Source organism: Vidua macroura, chromosome 8 (genome assembly GCF_024509145.1).
Source record: "Vidua macroura isolate BioBank_ID:100142 chromosome 8, ASM2450914v1, whole genome shotgun sequence".
In the NCBI taxonomy this organism is placed as follows: Eukaryota; Metazoa; Chordata; class Aves; order Passeriformes; family Viduidae; genus Vidua; species Vidua macroura.
Window position 1 is genome coordinate 10,396,233 of NC_071578.1, and position 18,676 is coordinate 10,414,908.

Below are 18,676 nucleotides of genomic sequence, written 5' to 3' on the forward strand. Positions count from 1 at the left end.
GGGCGGCGCACTATGTGGCAGGAAGGGACACCTGGGCTCCTCCTCCCGCGCCTGCCCGCGCGCCGTGGATCACTATCTGGCAGCGCGCGGGGGCTCGCCCGCTGCCCTTCCCCGGCCGCCCCTCGGCCGAGCTGGAATTACGGCCGCCTTCCCTCGCCCTTCCACGGCTTCCAACTTGGCCGAGGGGCGGCGGCACCGCCAGTGTCCTCCGCCCCGGCTGCCCTCCATTGTTGTCCCCCGCCCCGCGCCCCTGCTGTACCTGCAGTGCGGGGCTGGAGCATCGATCCCCGAGGGGCCGTGACGCTGGAGAGGGACTTCGCGGTGGCCAGCGCACGGCTGGGGCGGCGAGGGGATACAGGGAGGTGTATGCGGGAAAAATGAAAAAAGAACCCACGCCCCCAAAACAAACAACAACAACAACAAAACCCTGGGTTGGAAGAGAAATTCTGAGAAATTTTAACAGTTGTTGGGGCTGAAAGGCGGCAGACGGCTTCTCCAGATGGCTCGTGCTGCTCAGGAGAAAGCTCTTTTGCCGGGAGCAGCCCTGACTAAAAAAAGCTGCACAAAATTCTAAAGTCATTTTGGCAAACACTGTCCTTTCTTTCTCTCTTTTTTTTTTTTCTCCCTGTTTTTTGTTTTCTTGGCTTTCTGTAGTTGTTCCGCTTTGCGGCTGAAATCATCCCTGTTCTTGGTTCCCCACCCAAAGTTACTTGGTTTCTCGGTTTCAGGGCTGGTTTTGTTACATCTGAGCGGCTCTGACCAAACGTTTGTAGCCACAGAAGCACTGGGTGATAGTTCTCCTTTTTATGCAAAAAAAACCCCAAAACAAAACAAAAAAACAAAACAGAACAAACAAACAAACAAAAGACCCCTCCTGTATTTTAATTATGTTTTTTATCATTTCTAAGACACAGAGGTCCTCAAGTTCAACAAGTCCTCATGATCCAGGCAAGGAGTGAATTACAAGCAGGATCAAGTAGAAACTTTGTAAAATATGCTTGAAAGTCTTAGGAGGTCCCTTTGAATCAGCACTGCTGCTTACAGGTGTAAAATTACACATTAACTCCATGTAGGTTCGGGGCTACATTTTAATTCTGGGTACTGCTCGCTTCTAAAGAGCCCCTCGAGGACTGTGGTCATGGGGAAAGCAGCAGGGCTGGAGCAGGGTAGGATGAAGACCCTGTGTGCCAGGACCCTCTTCTGATGGAGTCACCAGAGAGGCTCCAGCCCGGCCGGCTGCTGCCACCACATCAGTGTAGGAGCTCCAGGACCATCACCGAAAAGTGAGCAAGGGCCTTTGGGAGCTAGAGAGGTCCTTGGCGAAAAAAGTGCTCAAGGCACCAAACTGTCCAGCCATGGGGTGTCTGATTTGAATACGGAGAGGGTGCAGAACACGTTTTAACTTTGCAAATGTGTTCCCAGCTCAGGCTCCACCTGACCACACCAGCGCCACGGGAACCTGCAGGTACCGGCCACTAATAAGGGGATGAGGTGGCACAGCATCTGTTATTTAATACAGGACTTTTAACTATCTGGTGGCTGTTGGAAATTAAAACTTACCTTGGGCACAGGAAGAATATATAACTACATGCAGAGTGTGCTGTGAAGGTTGGAGCAATTGGCTTTCTCCAATTTGCCTATTAATTCAGTTTAACACTCATGGAATTAATAGGGCTGCTCCATTTATGTTCATCCCCTCATTTTTATTTCCTTTTGGAAAAAAATTTACAGCTGTATCATGTTTTAATAAACCTTGAGCCTGAAGAGGCCAAGAAATTACAAACTTTAGGTGTGGTTTTGAAAGTGAGGGTGATACTGGAATGAAATTGGTGGATCGGGATTTGCCTTGAATTCTGAGCTCTGGCCCAGACAACTGCTTACTAGAGAGGGTGCTGGCACATGAGTGGTTGAATAGGAACTGGCCACACACAAAAAGCTGGAAACCAGAAGAGACTTGTTAACCATTAGAGCAATCAAATACTGCCTTTTCCAAGGGGGGTATTTGGAATGGAAAATCTCACTGCTTTTGAGTTGTAGTTTATTAAAGTAATTATACAATGCATTGTCTGCAGCAGCAGGGGACAGACTTGATGTCTCAGGAGTGCTAAGGTGCTGCATGACATTGATCACACACCCTGATATTTGAATTTCAGAGGCAGCAGTTGCTTATCCCAGCAGATGCCTTTCAGGTTTATTGTAGGGTGAGTTTTCTTCTCCTGGGCATGTAGATGAGTTCTACTTTAGTCTTGGAAGGATTATGAAGCTGACAAGTACTGATGATTCAGGCTATAAATGGATTACAAGCATGATCAAGGAGAAACTTTTCTGCATGGAAGAGACTTCTCCTATTAGTTCTGGAGCTTTTGTTCCCTCCCTCAAAACAGCTGCCAGGTGCTTTTGGAGAGTCAGTGGCGTGGGCCATTCTTAGTTAGGCAGATCTCTGTGCTGCAGCTCTTGCAGGTGATGCAGCAAATGGAGACCTCTGCCTGTGGGCTCCTGTGGCGCCTGGGGGCTGCTGTGCAGACATCCTTCTGTGGAGTGGGACAGGTAACATCTAGAGCAGGGAGAACACATGATAGGCAGGACTGTTCTCTTGGGGTTGGACTGTATCTTAGCATTAAAACCCCCCTTAACAAGTGAAACCAAACACACAGCAAGCTGCAACAACAATTTTTGGAGAGTGACCCCTCAGACACACACCCGCCTTTGTTACTCTCTCTGGACCTCACACTGTTTCTCTCTGTCGGCCACATCAAGGAAACCCTCTCCGTGTACATTTCTTGCTAAATACGTTTTTAAAAATCCACACAAGAAGTAAAGTGTTTCTTTTTTGGGAACCCAGTGTGGCAGAAATGCTTTGCCACTCTTTGCCACTTTACATGGTAGGGCAGCCTTTTCACCCTCCATGAAGCCACGTGTCTAATCAGTGGACCTAGCTGAGCTACTCATTAGAAACTTGGCCAAACCACAAACATTTGTTTCCTTGCTTTATGCCAAACTCAGAGAAAGGACGAGGGAGTGGCACGGAGCTCATGTTAATGAGTTCTTCATTCCCCACAGAGAGATAATCAGAGCACTGCTCAGAGATTCATCAACTTTTTTTTTTTTTATTAGCACTTTCATGACCTACATGTTTGGGTTTTTTTTGAGAAGTTACTTCAGCTAAGAGCTAGATAATTCCTCATGCAGCTGTGGTTTAGGAAGCAGCTCAGGGGACACACATGCCAAATTACTTTAGCTCTAGTTAAAAAAAAATATAAATATACCACAAGGTTTCCGGGGTGCCTCCCTTTTCAATCAAGGGCATTATGTCCTCAATCCATCTCTTCTGGGTCACGTGTGGGGGGTTGGTTTCTTTTTCAATCTTTGCAGCTTCGTGAGCTGTACAGCAAAATGCCAAACACTGGTGGTACTGCATGTTCCCCACAGACAAAGGGCTGTAACAGCTCCCTGACCCTGGTCACTCCGGGAGGGAGGCTCCCTTGGGACCAGCACAGATCCCACAGAGCCCAGCAGGCTGCCTGAGGAACAAAGCTGCTAAATGCTGAGAGCTGGAACCTTTTCCATGTTGCTGCAGGGTGAACCTCTAACCAAGGGATTCTGCAGTGCCTGCTGAGGAGTCTCTGGCCCTGCACATGTGGTGGGAACTCACTGCAATCATCTACACATTACAGTGAAAGCCAATGGCAACAAAAAACTCTCACGGGCTTGGCAGAGGCTGCTCAGAAATTACCCAAGGTTTGGTATTTGCAGCTTTCCTCATGTAAAGAACTGCTTATAGTGACAGTCAATAATGGCAGCTGCTCAGGGGTCCCTTTGGTTTAAAAGTGAAGAGCTGCTGGCCTTTTGCTGTCACTCAGGAGGGCCATTGGATGGAAAATATTGCAAAATCTCTTCCCATGCCTCCCCTGCTCCCCAGTGACCAGATTTCCTTCTGGTCTTCTGGAGAGAGCTGTGAGAATATATACATTAAAGACAGGGATGTAGTCAAATACTGCAGGATAACCGGGGTTATGAGAGTGTTATAAAGGGATACGATTTACTTTTTCCTGAATCAAACCCCAAGTGTTTCCTGTCAGACCTCGGTACAATGGGATACAAATGTACAGTCCATTACGTTCACATTTCCTCCAAACTGCTGTCTCTTTCCTTGAACACAGAGTACAGGAAAGGATCCTTTCTGCCCCCACTCATGTCTCTCAACTGACTTTATCTCATTTGAAAAGGGAATTGAGACATTTAGCATGCACTGTCTTCAGTAGGTTGCCTCCCTCCTAATGTCTGTGGCCTTAGGATGAGAGAGGTTGTAAACATGGAGGAATGCCTTTGATATCAAAGAGAGCTTCACTGGAGTAACATCAGCATGAATGAATGCAAAATGAGGTCCATGGGGAATAAAATGCTAAGCCTGGGGAGAAAAAAAATCAAGATTCACAGCACTAGTCCAGAAGAACAGTAGCTCATACCATATAAGAACCGCCCCCCCCCCCATAGTTCTCATTTCCTCCTTATCCCTTCAGGACAGGAAAGAACATCCTGCTCTTCTAATATGAACAAAATAAAAGTTATTTTTGGAAGGAAAAACTCATGTTCAGAGCACATTTAAAAAAAAACATTGCTAATCTGTGATTCTGATGATGCATTTGGAGCACAGCATATCCCTTTGCATCAAGAAACCCACATTTATTGGCTCAGCACCATCTACACTCAGGTTTGTGTTGGTTGAACAACAAGGTAGGGATTCTTTGTCAGCCCATTAACGGTGACTTGAACCTCAAGTGCCTTCTCTGACATGGGTGTGCTGTCACCAGACACACACCAGCTGGGAAGCCCAGGGGGCTTCCCTGGGGAAGAGGAGCGTGGAAGTGTGGGAGCATTAAGGTCATGGGCTGGTGGATGTGCATGTTGACTCAGTGAGTCTGAAAAAGGTTCTGTGGAACTACTCTGGAGTTCTGCTTTCTTCTTCATTACCCCAAGACAAATTGAACATAGGACAAAGATAGAGTCATCCCCTATCCTCAGTGGTGAGGTATCTTTGCAGGCTGTGCTTTTTGTGCTATCTCAGGACCCACAGAGGGCCGTGCGGTGTAATTTCCTGGACAAATGTTTTGGAGTTTAGATATCAAGTCAAATTCAGAGCTGTTTGGGCCAACTGTTGCTTTTCATATTTGATGGATCGCTTGAAAGGACAGCATGGCAATGAAATCAGCCTCAGATTTGTTAATATGCATAAACAATATTAATTCATGAATAATGTTTTATTTTGGATTTTGATAAGTAACTGTCACTCCCAAAGCTCTTTAGGAGGCAAGTAAAATAGAAGAATGTGTATTAGTGCAGTATCTAACAATAAGAATAAACAAATTGTAGAGAAGTTAATAATTTACCAAATCAAGATTAAGAAACAGCTAATGTACTATAAAAAGAGTTCCACTTTCCCTTTAAAAACCATTCATAGAGTGTAAGATTTTAGCTCCTCTCAGTGTAAAGGGCCCCAAATACCTAAGCAGACTCTTGGGAATGACTTCATCTGTAGTTTCTGAGTGTATTCCCAGGGATGTGTAATGCTAGGAATGGCTGGATCAAAAGTTGGGGCTTGCTGTCCCAGCACAGCAGGGTTCCCCAAATTGCAGCACCGGGCCAGCAGTGCCTACAGAGAGCTCCTGGCACCCGCCTGCAGCACGCCAGAGTGTGCTCAGGGCAGTGTCCTTCTGTCACTGCAGCCATTGGAGCAGGCTGAAAAAAACCATCCCGAGATACTCCTATGAAGTCAGTGGATTACTCACATACTTAAAGCATGGATTTCCCTGGTGGGATAAATTGTGTTCAGTGGTTTTCATTCAAAAGGATGTGAGATTGCTGCTGCTGACTGTCTCCATTTGTTCTCAGACAGGAAGTGGAGAAGGGCAGTGGGACCGATGATCAGGTCTGTGCAAACAGACACTGGAAACTCAAAACAAATCAGTCACAGAAGTATGTGGATAGAGAGAAAAGAAAAAAAAAAACCCTTTGCTTCTCTTTGCCTAGCAAATCCTGGTAATTCTTCAGAATGTGTACTAACCAGTTCCAAGTCTGTCTCTTACCCTGTGATGATTTACCCTAAATTGCAAAGCCTGTGGTTTTAACTGGGATATCTGAACTCTCTGGGACTCCACAGGGGAAAGATAAATGAATCTACAGAGCAGACTTCAGTGTCACAGCTGAGGGAGATAAGGAAACTGTGGAGAAGTAAAAGCACAAATTCCCTTTAAGAAGAATGTGTAATTCTACATACCATCACTTACAAACCAGAAAATAATACACAGATCCACTATCTAATTAGAGTTCTGAATGTGTGCGTTATACAGCAGATGAAGCAGCTCAAACTACTGTGCAGAAAACAGATCTTGGATTGTCTAAAGATAGATGGTGAAAAACTTATCAAACATCCAGAGTTTCCTAGACTTCACCAGAGTATGAGATACATCAGTACAAATTGAGTCTCTGGCCTCCTGGAGCTCTGCAAATCATCAAAAAGGACATTAATGTCATTAGCAAAACCAACAAACGTGCCTATACTTATTACTTGTTTGTAATAAGATTTGGCTAGTGTATAATTAGCAGGCTGCAGAAGTCTTTTACAACCTCTGAGAACAGTCTCTGCCATGCTGAGGCTCACCAGAAAATTCCCATTCTTTCCATGTAGTTACAACTTCCCCTTTGGTTTCTACCCCATAAGATGGGCTGACACAAGCATGCAACATATATGAATCCATGTGAACTATATATATATATACACACACACATACACATGCATTAGTTTGGTTTGATTATTTATTCTGCAAGGATAATCTTTGACCAGGAAGGCTTGTTCCCCAAGAGGCAACAACACTCTTCTGCCAAGCAGGACAGTGAGTTATCTTGTGTATTTGTGGTACATAAACACAGGATTACCCATTAGTTGGCTTGAACACATCTCACTGTGAGTGGTTAATTGAGCTGGTTCTCTGCCCTTCTGCTGGGATGCATTTTTTCTCAGGGCTTAAGCATGGCTGTAGTGAGTTCTTTAAACATATGTCTAACTAGAGCAAGGGAGGCTGGAATGGGACAAGTCACTGAGTAGCTGCAGAACTGGGGCCCTGATTTGGATCCCAGTGTCTGTTGGGTGACAGAAAATGGCATTGAACAAGACAGTAATTCATGCCACCACTCTATAGAAAGCTGGGGCTACTTTAGTCTTTGGTTTAGGCTTGTATGATGCTGGATGGGAAAATGGCACACAAGTGTTCAGCTGACACTGAAGCAGATGAGAACAGCGGTGTTGGAGTTGGCCCTCTGTCAAGCTGAACTGCAGCTACAGATCAGGCATCCTGCCTGGCTTTCAGATAGGAAACCAGCTCCAGACCTCGCAGCTCTGCTGCGTTTTTCTACAACGGGGGGGCTTTTCAAAGCTGTTGAATGTATACATGAGAACCGGCTGTTCCACTTCCTTTTCCAACACCAGAGGTGTAAAGAGGCCAGCACACAGCCAAGAAATGGGGCTGTGAGTCAGCTGGGATTTCTGAGCATCTGACTGATAGATACCCTTCCCTGGATGGAGCACTCCAGCTGCTGGAGCTGGCTGCTGCTGCTAGGGGCCAGCTCTCAGGTTCCTTTAATGTTCTCTGTGCTGTGCTCTGGAGCTCAGCTCAATGATACAAGTGCTTTGTATCACTGGAGGACCTGTTTTGTGATACACCTTCTGTCCCTTGCACCTGTGTTGTGCCCCCCACGCTTAGGTAAAACTGCTCTTGGTTTGCAGAATGTGTAACTCAGATGTTGCCTCTCTGCCTTGCAAGCAGCTGCTTGGGACAGCAATGTGCTGGGACTGTGGGAATGATTCCTTCCCATCTCATGGATGAACAATACATTCCCTTCGCTTGTGATATTGTTATCAATGATTCAAAATGAGATAGCAAAAATTCTTTCCACGCTGTGTAACGAGCTTCCTAGCAGAGAGATCCAGCTGCAGATATGATACTCACGCTCTGGTGCTTTCAAGGATTATCAGTGTAATGTTGGATGTTAATGGAAAGATACACTGAGTGTTAAAAAAAAAACCCAAAACAATTGCTGTAATAAAACAAGACTGTAATTCCGTTGCTGTTACAAATTTGGTGTATGAACATGGGCAGATCTTCAGAAGAAAACATCAATTTTGCATGCCCATGTCAAAATTTTCCATGTCCTGACATGGTCTTTCAAATCCCATTACAGCAGGTATGGCCATAATTCATAACCTTTCTTCTACCTGGGTGCTCATTTTTCCAACCCTTGACTAAAGTGTCCTGAGCCACTGATTTGTCTAACTGGATCCAACACTATGCTTCTGTTTTGAAGCCTGCTAGCAGGCAGCCAACACCAGCCAGCTAACACCAGCCAGCTTTACTTACAGAGACCCTCTGGTTTCTGAGGAACTTTCATTTCTCTCAAAGTCAATCTGGCAATTCAAGACTAATGAACTGCTGTGAATACTCTGCTTTATCAGAGGAAATAGTTGGAGGCTGAAGTCTTGGTCCCTAACAAGTCTTTGCGAAGATATTAACATGTCTTGCCAAGACCTAGTAATTCCCTCGCAGCCAATGCAACATTCCTCAGAGGCCATAAGGCAAGACTCGAAAGGGGGATCATGTGGCTGGGCCCAAGCTGAATTAGCTACTCCAGAGAAGCACCCTGAGCATGTGACTTCTTTGCGGACACGGATCTAAAGTAACAAATTCACCTGATTTTGGTGAATCCATTCAAGACATCTATTCTCAAGATGTCTTATGTAAGAAAAATAAGAATAAATTTTCAAAAATGAAACTAAGAACTGTACATACAATGCTATAGCCATAAGAAAACAAGTAGACTTGATGATTGGGGTAAATAAAAGGAAGTGGGGAGGAGGACATTGCCCAGCCTACATTTTATTTGCTTGCTCTCCTGTGAGGAAAGTGTCAGGAGAAGAAAACCAGAAAAATGCTACACATATCCCCTGTAACTGATTATGCAAAATACTGTCCTTTTGGGAGCTGCTTACAATAAGTTAAACCTGACTTGCAGGGGATGAACAGCAGGTTTTCGATTATGGCATTTGAGACCTCTGGAATGGGGATTATGAGAAGACAGCATAAGTCAGATGGCCCTTTTGAGACGTGCTTTTTATTCAGTGACAGATGAGCCCTCACACTGGTACTCTTGCAAGCACTCAAGGTATGTACAGTAAAGGGCAGCACAAAGATCTTCAAAGAGGCTCCAGGAGCAGTGGAGCATGGTTTGGGCTGGGGGAGGATCGGTGCCTTGGATCCTGGGGTGTAACCATTGCCGTGCCTCTGCTCAAATGCCATGCAGCTAATTAGTTGTGGGAGCAGCCTTGGTGCCTGCTGGTTGGGTTACCTCTGTGCCACATGCTATTGCTGAGCTATTTCTCCAGCCTGAAGTGCAGGGGGAATTTTACCAGCAGGTTCAGTGAAAACAGGCCAGCAGGCAGTGCTTTGCATCTCCTACACTAAGAATCTTTACTTGGTTCACCACTCATTGTTCTGACAGTTGTCTCATTTATTCACTTTTTACATCAAAATCCATTCCTCTAAAGCTTATGTTTAGCCTAAAGCTTCAGCATGTGCTAATAGTATTAATCATTCTGGAAATAGCTCTGTCTGCTCTGCTATCAGTAGCTATCTTGATGACACACTGTCCCAGCTCCACATTGCTTCCCTGCTCTCTGGGGGTGGCTCTCGAGCAAGTGCGCAGCAGCGAAGGGGGACAGGAGGCAGAAGGAAGCAGAGGGGGATGCCTTTGGGCTGTGCATCCATATTTTAGAGGCTGTGCCAAGGTGTGTTTAGCTGCAGTGCTTTTCAGCCCTGGTTCTTCCCGGGGGGTCTGAGCTTCCCCTGTGCATCCCATCTGTCCTGGAGGAGGCATCACACAACAGGCTCGGGCTGGTAAACATGGTCTAGAAAGCTTCCAAGAAGGATCCTCTTGTCACAGGCTTTAGGGGCAGATGGGACTTGCAGATAGGAGAGCCAGGTCTTAGAAGTGCTCTGGGGTCCCTGCAGTACAACTAAATGTTGATGTTACTGTGTGACCTGCCCATATGGTTTTGCCTTTTTACCAGCCTGACTTCTGTGTATGCTTCCCTTCAGAAAAAACAAAGGATATTCTAGAAGGCTTCAAAACCTTCTCCTGAATATATTAAGAAATAACACCACGTGTGGAATCACCAGCAGAGAAATTAAACTAAGACTAAAAATAGAGTTTTATTTTGCTTTTTTATTAAAAAAAACCCAAACCAAACCAAACCAAAAAAAAAAAAAAACCCAAAAAACTAATGCCCAGATCTTGGACTCTCATGTTTCTTTATCTAATGGACTGTCTCCAAATAAAAACATCCTCTGGGGCAATGCCATGTTCTCTTCACAATTGCCTGAATAATTTTTTCCCTTCTTTCTGATTGTATAATATCTCACAGCTAGCTATGGCAATTGTGGAAAAATGCCAGTAACAGTAGTAAGGGTGCAAGTAACACATTGCCAGCTTTTTTGAATATAATTTAGCTGCTGAAAACCAAATGATGGCTACAAGCATATGACCAGTCACCTGCCTGCTTCCTGGCCCACGGCTTAAGAACTTCAAAATAGTACAAAAATATTTCACAGTTAATTAAAAAACCTGACTTTTATGAAGGTCAATAGAGATAGCTCTGCCAAGGAATGCACACACAAAAAAATTCCAGCACAACTGGCAAATCACTTCCCATGTCTTAGTTTCCCATTTTTATATAATGCAAAGTACTTGCAGACCTGACTTTTCCATGATCCACAGCAGGTGCCAGAAGAACAAATTCCTACACAGGGCATTTGGTCAGGTAAAGTACTACTGTACTGAAAGTTGCACATGATGGAGTAGTCATGAAATAGGAAAACATGAGGTCATTTTTAGATATTGATAATTCATGGAAATGTAAAATATATGGGTCATAAGTGGGAGTGGAACAGAATACTGCTATGGTTATTGTCCAAGGAATGTTATGCTTTTATTCACAAATCAATTGACAAGTCAACAAGTTCATCTGAGATCATTGTGTATCTGAGGTTCTTCTGCAGTACTTGAATTTTAGAACCCTAGTATCCCATAGCAATGTAAAAATATTGTATGTGTAGTTGAAATTAACGTAATTACCTGTCGTCTTCAGCACTGATCATTTATTTTGACTCTGTGGTCCTTGGGGTAATATTCTTCCTTCAATTTCGAGTATACTGTCAGCATTAACAGTGAATCATAGACAGAAGAGAATAATCAGCTTGCAGCTTCATCTCTTTTCCAGCTAACCGTTCACCATGAAACATTTTTAAAAGGCTGGAAATGAACATAAAATTGAAAGTTGAGCTACTTCATGGTTTTTACTACAGCAGCAACAATATCTGTGCCACTAAACAAATTTACTGAGAAAATTATTTTTGCTGTCAACACTGTTGGGAAAAAGCCAAAGTTTCCACTCAAATTACAGAGTACTGCCCAGGCTAAACAATTTTAAAAGTGAAGATTTTGTGATTTTGGTTTTACTCCCTCCAAAAATGAGGTGCGTTTCTTGCATCACAAGCTAAGACATCCTGTTCAGCCACATTGTTTTTTAATCAAACACTTTCCTTTACCTATTGCTTGACATTAACCCATTGCTCCTCCTCTGGATCCTCTCCTCCATATCTGTGCTTCCATTTCCTTTCTGCTGCTGTGCTTTTTAAGTTAAAATCACTTTTAAAAGTTCCCTTTTAATCAGCCCAGGCCTGCTGGCATGAGCTCTCAGCAGTATTCATTTCTCTAGGCTCTTGCCTTGTGTTGCATTGCCTTGGCAACAAGATTTAGCAGCAAGGCAACAGTCTTGAACTTGTCAGAGTCTGCCGAGCATGTATTACTCTCCAGCACCTCAGGTTGCTATAACAACTACTAACAATAAAACTCATCTCCTGGCTTTTAAATACAGGAACTTCTACAGTCTGTTTCCTGGCAGGACTGCAGCAATATTATGTGATTCCTGGCTGCACTTGTTTTGCCTTCTCCTTCCTTTTTGCACATGATAGCAGCCTGCAGGAGCACGGGAAGGAGCTCGGGCTGGGCAGCACAGCCCGTGTTGCTGAGCACGGGCACTGCCAGGGCTGAGAGTGGGGCTGGGGGAACAAAATGCCAAGTGATCCCAGGGACAGTGCAAGGCACAGAGCTCCAGCAGCAAACTCCAAATGCTCCAGACTGGTGATGCTCAGCACCTGCCTGCATCAGGCCTTTGGCTGTGGCATTTTGGTTTTTTCCCCTGTTCCAGCAATATACACCTGTGTGGCTGGTAATGGCATCCTGGGGAGGAGACTGCAGCCATCAGAGGTCTCTATCAGCACAAAGTGCTTTCTCCCATCCTTGCAAATATTCAGCTGGTGGTACAGATGACAATATAGGAGCAGTGTAGTGTGGAAAGTTGGGCAAGGGACCAATGACTGTCATAAGATCATATAATATCTCAAGCTGGAAGGGACCCATGAGGATCATTGAGTCCAATTCCCTGCTCCTCACAGTATTACCTACAAATAAACCCTGAGAGCATCCACTATATACTCCTTCAACCCTGGCAGAGTTGGTGCAGTGACCATTTCCCCAGGGAGTCTGTTCCAGAGATCAACACCCTCTCAGTGAAGAACCTTTTCCTAATGTTCAGTCTGAACTTCCCCTGACACAGCTTCCTTCCTGTCCTATTGCTGGTCACCCGAGAGAGTTCAGCACCTGCGCATCTCCTGCCTGCTGTAAAGAAGCTGTAGCCTGCAATGAAGACACCCTTCAATCTCCTCTTCTCCAAGCTGAACAAACCAAGATATCTCAGCTGTTCCTCTCAGTCTTGCTCTTGAGGCCTTTCACCATCTTAGCTGAACTCTTCTGAACACACTCTAATAGTTTGATGTCCTTCTTATATTGAGGAGCTTCAAACGGCACAGAGTACCCTGCAGCAGTGCAGAGCAAAGTGGGACAATCTCCTCCCTTGACAAGCTGGTGATGCTGTCCCTGGTGCACCTCAGGACATGGTTGGCCCTTTTGACTGACAGGCGCTGTTGACTCATATTTAATTTGCCATTGACCCAAAGCCCCAGATCTCTTCCTGTGGGGCTGCTCCCCAGCCTCTCCTTCCCAAGCATGTACATATAACCAGGTCTGCTCAATCCCAGGTGATCTTTGAGCTGAGGTACCTGTGTCCTGATCTCATGATACAAATGTTGCAAATCAAGTCTGAGTCACTGGTGCTAGGTATTTAAAAAACCTTTTAGCAGAGACAAGAATTTTAGTGCTGGGGAGCCCTTTATGAGGAACATTTTCAGTCAATGAAAATGCAGGGTGAGGATGCAAATTGAGCCAGTGCAGAATCAGGAACCATGGAAATTTCTCAGCAGCTCACCCAGTGCCCTGTCACATCTCCTTCCTGTGGCTTCATTCATGAGGACAGAGCAAAGCACTCATCCTTTTCCTGTATGTCACATCCACGAGTATCTCGTGCAGACTCAACATCATTCTCACTTTTCCATAACATGGCTCATATTTCTTCAAAGGGACAGAATTCATAACCTGTGACGCGAACAATGGGAAGGCTTGTACAAGAATAACTCAGGATACAGCTCATTTCAAGCATGGTGAGGGATGCAAACAGGAACAGAAAAGAAGCAGATCTTTCTTCCTTTATGAGTGAAGCTCAGGTTCTGCAGCCAGGAAGCACTGCCTGTGATACAGCAATTGGTGGGATGTAGGAGGAGGCAAAGCTCTGTCTGAGCAAAGGTCTGTTTGTTTAAACAGATTTTAGAATGTAAAAATGGTGCTTTTCACTTTCACAGTTGCTGCCAGCTGAAGGACAGTGGTTGCAGGTGACAGGAGCTGCTGGAGATCTTCACATTGCTTAGCACTGCCTGCCTTCCTGTGGGGCCAAAGGCTGAGATCCCTCAGGTTCCCCAAGCACAGAGCACAGCCTGAACCTGCAGGTCTTTTTGAAATGACCCCAAACAGGACTCAGGTGGGTAATGCTGATGATAAAAGAATCACTGCAGGGCACAAAAGTTTCAGTCAAGGAGCATCCCTGTATATGCATGATCTTTACACAGAGAGAAAAGTTACCTCATTTGCTTTCTTGGGCTCCTGCTTTCTCCTGTAAAGAGTTTTGAGTAAACATTTCCTGTATGAAGTTGCTAAGAGTCAAGCAGCCAGCCTGACAGAGACACCCTGGCCCCCAGACTTCTCTGGAGTGCCTCATACTTCATGTTTCATTTGGGGAAAAAAAAATCAGCTCAGGTTTTCTCACTCCTAATCTAGAGTTTTGGTTTAACAGACAAAACCAACTGATCAAATATAATGAGTCTTTATTTTAAGGAAAGCAGCTAATTTGAAAAGCCCAGTTGTGCAGTTAGATCTCAGGACAGCAGTGTCTAAAAAATTGAAATGTCATAGGTGGGGTCTTAGATGTCCCAAATCTCTCACTAATATCAGCTATGGATCACTGTCCCTTGGGCATGAGAGTAAAGGAACATGGCCAGACACCAAAGTAAAGCACCTAAGCCTCACGGTTTGGTGTAATGTGCAGGGCATGTGCCAGCATCCAGGTTTGTGCCCAGGTGCTGATCACAGCCTGGGAATGCCCCATGGCAACTGCAGGTTTGTTCCCATAGGCCAGGCACACAACCCAGGCTGCATTTTTAAGGTTTAAAGTTTCTACACTGAACACATGTAGAATGTTTAATCCCAACTTTTCTCTGCTTTGTACTGTTATCTGAGACAGACAGTAACCAAATACTTTGTGTCTGGAATCCTGCACTCACTGGAATAAACATCTGTTTCTTGTACTGTGATTCATTTAATATATTATACAGCTTGGGACACCAAATTATTTCAACACATTCAGGCTCAAGGGATTTTTCAGCAGGTGAGTGGGCCTTGCTCACAAAGGCAGTGACTTTGGGTGGGAACTGGGGCTTGTAAAACGTGGCCCTTTTATATATTTATACAAATAAATGTCTATTACCCTGCAAATATTAATTAGAAACAAAATCCACTGGCAATCTCAGATGCTAAACTGGTTAACACTGGGAGGAGTGCCACTATCCCAAGCCATGGCAGGAGCTCACAGGAGGGCTCTCATTTGCCTCCCAAGCAGACAGGACCTCGCAGACACCTGGCTCCATTAGTTTTATTGCTGGAGAAGATAAGGAAACCTTGTGTAATAAAAATATTTCCCAGGTGTCAGGCCAAAACACAGGCAGGTCACTGCAACCTGTTAATGTTTGTGCTAGTGAAGACTTTGAGGAAGAATGGCATCACAGGAACTGGATAAAGTCTCTGTTGTGCAATAAGCATGATTTTAAAATTTACACATGGAATATATCCATAAATATATGCAATTCATCAGGATATACTTCCTTGGCAGAATGGAGTTTTATGCAGGCTGAACAAATGATCTCCTAAAGCACTTAACACCAGTCCTGCACCAGTGACCACTGTGGTCTCTTTTGCATACATTAGATCTAACTTTTCCCATCTCTGTTCCTGCTAGAATGGACAAGGGAAAACTAAGGAGTCCTGGAAATAGCCAGAAAGCTCAAATCTGGGCTATTTGCAAAGAGGCAAGTGCAGGTGACAGGGGATGTGTGTGCACTGTGTGGTGTTGAAATGGAGCCAGGCAGAGAATGCAGCAAACATTTTGTTTTCATCTGAGTCGTTAAAGGTTTACAGGCAAAGCCTGAACATCTGGTATTTGACTTAAAGAAGCAGACGTGGAAGTACTCAGATATCTACCTGGCCTACTGCTGCCTCCCTTTCCTTTCCAAATGTGGCTGCTGGGAACCACCCAACCACGATCAACTTCCAGTGCTGGCCAGATAAATTGTCCTCCCAAGAAAAACGAAGATAAGATCTCCAGATAGGCTTGTTTCTTCTCTCCCTGCTATCTTTTCCCCCAAACACAACATTTGTTGTTGCAGTTTCTAGTTTCACTGTTTCCAAACATACAAAATTTATTTTAAACATGATCCAAGAGGACTCATGCCACATGTTTGAAACCTTCATTTAACTCAGAGCTGAGAGCTGAAAATACAAACAATTTTTTGCTGTTCTCAGGCCCTTTCTTGTCTTGGCACATTACAGCACTGCTGTTATATACTACCTAAACACCAGCATTAATTGTTGTTAGGTAATTTTCTAGGGTAGAAATAGGAAGAAAACTGAACTTGCTGTCCCCCACACGGACACAGGTGTATCCCTAGGCTGGGAGAATGTGAACCTGCCCAGCTAGCACTGAGATGTGAGCATGGCCAAACTCACTTTGGTTGTTGTGAGTTAAACAACTTTCACGTGACAGTTTGCAAGACGGCCCCTGGAAACACAAACAGAAGAGGGTGGGTTATTGTCCAGGCAATCCCAGTGCTCACGATGGGAGGGACTGTTCAGTCATGTGTGCATATGTGAAAATGTGTTTTGGACCCGTGTTGGCAGGGAGGAAGTGATCCCACACTTCACCTCCAACCCCCTGCGCGTCTCCTGCTGTTTCCCAGCTTGGAAACAGCGCTGAGGCTGTGGCACTGTGAGGCCATGGCAAAGAGCCCAGTGGTGCTGGTGGCACCAGCTTCTGTGTCAGGGAAGCAGGGCTGAGAGCCCCCTTTCATCTGTCCAGTGGCCAGGAGATGTTCCAAGCCACTGGCAGGACACCACTGGCATCCCCTGCCCTTGGTGAGAGCTGTGCAGATGCTCAGCCCCCTGCTACAAATCCCCAGTTTCTACTGCTCTCTCCCACAACAATCTGCATTACTTTGAGGAAAAAAAAAAAAAAAGTCCTGGTCACAGACTGGTTGCTGGGTCACTTCTGACACCACAATCTCACCAAGGGGCCAAACAGCATCTGCCATCAAAAGGCTGTGAGGTGCTCGAGATGGGAAGGGGTCATTTTTGGTGATTAGATTGCAAAGCAGGAGTCTAAATTTCACAGATGCCCAAAAGAGGAAGGTGAAGGACATGAAAGTTACAACCACAATAAGGGTATAATGGGTATAGGAGGGTTGATAAGATAAAGCAAGTTCTTTTATGGCTTATTTCCTGGCCTTGATCACTTGATACAGATCAAGATGACAACAGTTAATGGCTGTTATTTGGTGACTTTGGTCTCTGGGAATTTTGATTGCTACTCCTCAGGTCTTTCTCCTTCACTCCTCTCTTTTGTTATCTGATGCAAAAGCAGTATTATAAAGACATAAAAGATAGCCCAATTAGGAAAATTTGATCCAAAGCAAGGTAGACTGAAGTGCTTCCCTAAAAGATCTTTGCATCAGAATTTTTACCATTTTATTTGATGTCAAGCAACCACTTAGAAAGGACAGTTTCACCTCTTTAAACATTTCATAACATATATCATAGACAGGTCTGCCTGATAAATGAATTATTAAAGATTTTACATTATCTACATTGGCAAGTTCATTAGGACCACTTCAAAGCTTCCCAGAGACTCAAAAATGCCCAGGAAACAAGCATCAAACATTTTGGCTTAACCGGAAAGCTCACTCTGCCTTCTTCTATTTAACTTATTAGTCATATATTATTCAAATGAAATAAATAGTTCTGCCTCCTCTGCTCACCCAGGCAAAGCCTTCAGCAGCAATCCACTGGCTCATTCAGCCTGGCTATGCACCAAGCCCCCATGCAATCCAGACCCCCTCAGGGCTCATCCACGGGCTAAACACTGCTCCTGTTGGCTCAGGTGGTACTGAGATGCTTGCAGTGCTTAGACCCAGGTCCCTGCAGACAGACAGGACAGCAGCTCACATGGCACAGTCACACCTCCACCTGTGACATGGCTGTTCACTGCAGAGGACTTGTCACCAGCATAAGCAGGAGATATCTGCAAAATGCTTTGTGACCTGAAAATATATTTTCTTACAAGATCATTACTCTTCTGGAATGAGGTTCCTATGCAGAATACCCATCAGTTTGCCATTATTAATTCTATCAGGAAGGAAAGCAAATTAGTCTAAATTTCAGTACTCAATGAGTCAGAACCAGTTAGAAGTCACCTCTGGGTACAGAAACCTTAACAATGTGGCTCTGCAATGCCAGGCACTCAGTAACAACCTAGAAGCTCTTCCAGACATCAATATTTTCCCTTCTGTTTTCTGCTTCCTTTAGCACATTTTTAGGAGACAGGAATGAAACCTTTTTTTACCTTTATTAAATAAAGAACTTGATGAGGAAGACAGAATGGGGACACATTTTGGCCACAAGACAATGCAGTAAGGTGTTTTTGAGTGGTGGCTTAATTAATTTTAAATTACATAGAGACATCAATATCACATTGATAGTCTGTCCACAGTGATGCTTGTTATTTCTGCCCTGAGCTGGGTCCAAAGTAGAGAAAGTTAATAAAATTCAATCCTCCTGGTTTGTTCTCCTCTCATGCTGGGGTTGTAGGAGGAGGGAGGACAGACCTGCTTTCACACTGTAGTTGTTTTCCTTGGACTGGCTGTGGACAGGCAGAATGGCATTTTTAGACCTGGAGCAACTGAGGCAAGTTCTGTGAAAATGCTGAGCTTTCCCCTTCCCTGTCCTCCCTCTGGTACACTGGGATCTGCCAGCAGCTTGATTATTTCATACTGTGCACGCTCCCCAAGTCACACTC